Source organism: Zalophus californianus, chromosome 3 (genome assembly GCF_009762305.2).
Source record: "Zalophus californianus isolate mZalCal1 chromosome 3, mZalCal1.pri.v2, whole genome shotgun sequence".
NCBI lineage: Eukaryota > Metazoa > Chordata > Mammalia > Carnivora > Otariidae > Zalophus > Zalophus californianus.
This window is the reverse complement of record NC_045597.1, coordinates 7,789,380-7,794,519: the sequence shown is the minus strand read 5'-3', so window position 1 is coordinate 7,794,519 and position 5,140 is coordinate 7,789,380. Positions and strand designations below refer to the sequence as shown.

At 36.5% G+C, this 5,140-nt stretch overlaps 1 pseudogene; it reads left to right on the top strand.

Moving 5' to 3' along the window:
• Positions 1-684: 684 nt before the first annotated feature.
• LOC113920506 lies at positions 685-1,891 on the top strand (annotated as a pseudogene).
• The last annotated feature ends 3,249 nt before the right edge of the window (positions 1,892-5,140 follow it).

The window sequence follows — 5,140 nt, the reverse complement described above, 5'->3', positions numbered from 1 at the left end:
CTTCCTAATTACCAATATCCAGTCAATGTCCTTCAGGCTTTCTGCTGTTATCTTCCTAAAGTTTCTGAATCTCTTCCCTCATTTCCTTTCTCAGACCTATATCTATTTAAGGAAACCAAAAATATAAAACTTAAGCGTTGTGCAATTCTTTTTGAAAATTGTCCCATTGCATTCAAAATTAAACAAACATAGTTTAAGTATGTATTTTCACCAAAAAGGTGCTAGCAGTTGCAGAGTGACTTACTTCAACATATTCATGGGAAATAGACAGAAGAACAAGTGTACAGTGTTTTTAATGTCAAAGGTCTATGGCACAATGAGATAGCTAGGCAATTTATATATATAAATTTGGTCAAGAACTATACCTAGGTAATATCAGGCCTAGGTAATTTCACAGCGTGTTCTATCAATTATTTAAGAAAGACACTAAAATGGAATTCATTTACTATAGTGAATGAAATATCTAGGAATAAATGTAACAAGAAATGTCAATAATTACATGATGAAACTTTAAAATACTATTTTTCCTGTCATGGAACATGGGAACGGAGTAAAAGAAAAAAAAAAAAGGAATATCAGTTTTTAAAAATGAAGTTAAGATTATACTGACATCAAAAATAGCTCAAACACTTACTGAATGGGTTGATATCCTTTTCTGAGCCAGATCTTACCATTCTCCAGGCGATGGCAAGGAATTTTTGGATCTTCATGTGGGAATGTCATTGTAGAGGGCAATGGAAACAATCTCTTCCATGGTCCAGGAAGTTCAAGTCTCTCAACATGGAAAAGCAGCAGCAGAATGAAGAGAGAACCATCTCTTCAGATTCCAAAACAACAAGACCTTCGGAGACATCAACAAAATACACACACATGAAGCCCTCAGACAACTCTGTGTCAGGAAAGTTAAAGACACTGGAATTTCTCCGGAACAAACCAATGGATCTATCACAGTGACTAAGGTCAGCAAAGAGACTTCTGTCACTCATGCTCTATTTGAATCTCTAGCCAAAGAAAATTTACTTTTAGGGGAAGACGTTGACTTTTTTTACTTGAAAGAAGTTTCTTCTCAAACTGATAGTGAAATGGACAAAAGGAACACCTCAAAAGATTGCCTTTCTCTTGACCTAGAAGAGCTAAGGAAGGCTAAGTCATGAAAAATAGTTCTGCAACAGAAATGTAGGTGCAGTCAGCCCTGAAATTTTCAGGAACAGATAGTAATGCTGAACTGAAGGGAGCCCTAGATTTAGAAACCTATGAGAAGCAAGATATAATGCTAGACACAGACAAGCAGTCTGGTTCCCCAGAAAGCCACGTAGAAAACACATGGAATGTATGTGAAGGTCTAGATAAACTTAAGTACATTGAATATTACCTTAATAAGAACAAAGAAAGGTCACATTTATCAGAAAAGTTACAGAAGGCAGAATTAAATGATGGCAAAAGTATTGAACCACTGGGAATACACATCACCCTTAGTAATTCTCTTCCCCAGGTAGGTGATCCCTCAGCTGAAGGCAATAAGGAGCCGGATAAAACCTGGGTGAGTGTCCCTCCCACTGCAACTGGCCTCTTGTACAGAAGCAAATAGGAATAAAGAGTCTCCAGACAATTCTTCAGAAGCTGCTCTGGACAACAAATGCCAAGGCAGACAAATGGATAATAAGTTTGAAATTCAGTTACGCGTCCTAAAGAGAATTCAAGTATCCATTGAAGATACCTTTCTTCAAAAGAAGAGAAAAACAAGACTCTACCCATGTTTCTGTGCATTAAAGTAGTTAAGCCAATGAGAAAATTCTTTGTGACTCACACTGCAGCCATAGTCCAGCAGTGTGGCAAATGAAAAAAAGAGCCAGTGTACTGGCTGGCTGTTCCTCTGGAGAGCCTGTGTTAGCAGCTACTGGCTATATAAGAAGAAGACGTCCTGTGGCCTGCCCCCAGAAGAAGTGTGTAGTCTTGGACTGCTCTGCTCTGGTCAGTGGAATAATGAGCCACAGAATCAAGCAGTGAAGAATGAGAATTCCTAGAAATAGTGTACCCTGGACTGAGATTCTTCATCCATTTGAAACATAATTTCTTAATTTGAGAAATGGGTCATTGTGTTAAGTGATTGGATCATGCATAAACAAATTGGTGCATATATTAATGAATGCATATATCCTGGCATGTACTGGGCTAGTTCTGGATAAGTGACTGGGACTCTACCTTGAGAAGGTTATGAAATCTGATGAAACAGTTTCTAGCACTTTCTGGAGACTTAATATGATTGTATTCCATAGATTTGGATACTGTTCTATGTAAAAGACACAATCATCTTTTCCTTAATACTAAGAGATTATTTCCTTATTTAGAAAGAGCCAATAATCCTGTTCAAATTAAAGCTTTTCTTTTTTTCTAATTAAAAAATAGCTCAAAAACATAGCACAAAAAATCACAGATGAATCATTCTTTTGAATATCAATTTAAAATATCTCAAATAAAATATTAGGAAACAGAATCCAAACTTCAACATGGCATTGATACATCATGACCCAGTAGTACTTAAGGTATAATGTCAAGTTGCTTTGGTGTTAGAATATTTTATTCATTATATTAATAAATGAAAGTAAAAAAACACTCATGATCTTCCCATTGTGTATTCAATATGCAGTTTAAAATGCATAATCCATTCTTTATAAAAATTCTTAATTAAATGAGCATAGATAATTACTTTCATAACAGATAAAATGAATTCCTATCTCTTTAATGGATAAAATAGAAGTTCCTATATTAACATTCTCTTAATGTTCTGAAAGCATATAAAACCTTAGAGGAAGCATTATCTTCAAAATAAGAATTATAACAAGAGTACTTTCTTCTCTTTCTTTCTTTCTTTCTTTCTTTCTTTCTTTCTTTCTTTCTTTCTTTCTTTCTTTCTTTTTCTTCTTCTTCTTCTTCTTCTTCTTTCTTCTTCTTCTTTCTTCTTCTTCTTCTTCTTCTTCTTCTTCTTCTTCTTCTCTTCTTCTTCTTCTTCTTCTTCTTCTTCTTCTTCTTCTTCTTCTTCTTCTTCTTCTTCCTTCATTTTTCTGATATACAGTTTAATCCCACTAGATAAAAATAGAAATGAAAGATAAAAATCTTAATGGAGACTTTGGCTTTCAGGAAGGTGGAGTAAATGTACTTCTCCAATTCCTTCTGCAAAGTACATAACACATAAAACAAACATAAAGAGACTCTGAAAGGTGGAGAGAAAGAGGCAGACCAGCTAGACACGTTGACACCCAAGGAAATATTTGGTGGTGAGTTTTTTGGATTTTCTTTTTGCCTGCTATTTCTCAGGCTTGGAGCTGAAGAAGCTGTAGACCTGGAAACCCAATGTGTGTAGAGAGAAAAAACCACAACCAAAGCTTTCTCCTTCTCTCCCAAGGACCAGAGAGAAGTTTAACAAGACAGATAAATTTAGACAGTAACTATTCTCCCCCAGCCAAATGCCACAGATAATACTGTGGTTTAATCTCCAAACACAGCAACAAAAGGTGAGGAAGGAGCCCAGAATTCCACTTTTGCAAGGCTGTCATAAGGTGCCCCAATAACCTGACCAGGGGATAGGACAGTGGGTCAAGTTAATGGTAAATTTACTATACAGCTGCAGGATTAAGGTAGCGTGGTACTGCCTAAGGGATAGACACATAGATCCAGAACCAAAATAGCAAAAGGACTAACAGATCCACACTCTTCTTCCAAACTGATTTTTTTCAAAGGTGTAAACTAATTCAATGAAGGTAAAATAACCTTACCAACATATGGTGCTGGAGCAATTGGACATCTGTAGGCAAAAAAAAAAAAGTAAACCCTGACCTAAGTCTTATACCTTACACAGAAATTAACTCAAACTGGATCATGGAATTAAATGCAAAACTAAATTTGTTTTATAAAATAGGAGAAACTTTCTGTGACGTGGAGCTAGGCAAAGACTTCTTAGACTTGGCAGCAGGATGAAAACACAAGCTATAGAGTGCGAGAAATATTTGCAAACCGCTTACCTAATAAAGACCAAGCACATAGAATATAAAAAAAGTACTCTTAAAACTCAACAGTAAAAAGGCAAACAATCCAATTAGAACAAGGCAAAAGTCATGAAGAGACATTTCACTGAAGAAGATACATAGATTGCAAATGAACACATGAGGAGAGATGTTTAACATCATTTGCTCTTAGGGAAATGTGAGTTAGAACCACAAGGAGATATCACCACACACCTATCTGAATGGCTGAAGTAAAAAAAAAAAAAGGAAAGAAAAAGAAATGTGACATCACCAAATGCTGATGAGGATGGAGAAGAACTGAATTGCTCATACGTTACTAGTGAAAATGGAAAATGATACAGCCACTCTGGAAAATAGTACGCTTGCTATTTAAAATGCTGAATATACAAACTTGCGGTTTCACTTCTAGGCATTTACCCCAGAGAAGTGAAGATAAAGACCTGTACACAAATGTTCATCGAAGTTTTATCCATAATAACCATAAAGTGGAATCAAGCCAGATGTCCTGCCATGGGTGAATGATTAAACAAACTGGTATATCCAAACAATGGAATCCTACTCAACATTATAAGGCAATAGGCTGCTGGTACACACAACAACTTGGATGGATCCGCAGAGAATTATGCTGAGTGAAAAAGGCGATTGCAAAAGGCTTTTTACTCTTTGATTCTATTTATATAATATTCCCCAAATGACAGAAGTACAGAAATGAAGAAAAGATTAGTGTCGGAGTGGGGTTAAGGAGAGAAGAGAGTAGAGGTAAGAGACAAGTGGGCGTGTCTATAAAAGGGGACCTGGGGGATCTTGCTGTGATGGAAATTTTGTGTAGTTTGATTGGATCAGTGTCCATATCCTGGTTATGATATTGTGTTGTGTTTTTGCAAGATGTCACCATGTGGAGAAACTGGGTAGAGGGTACACAGTGTATCTCTGTCTCCCTATATTATTTTTTACAGCTGCATGTGAGTCTACAATTATTTCCCCAAAAAAGCTTTTTAAGAATTTGTTAAAAAACAACTTATGGGGGCACCTGGGTGGCTCAGTTGGTTAAGCGTCTGCCTTCGGCTCAGGTCATGATCCCAGAGTCCTGGAGTTGAGCCCCCTGTTGGGTTCCCTGC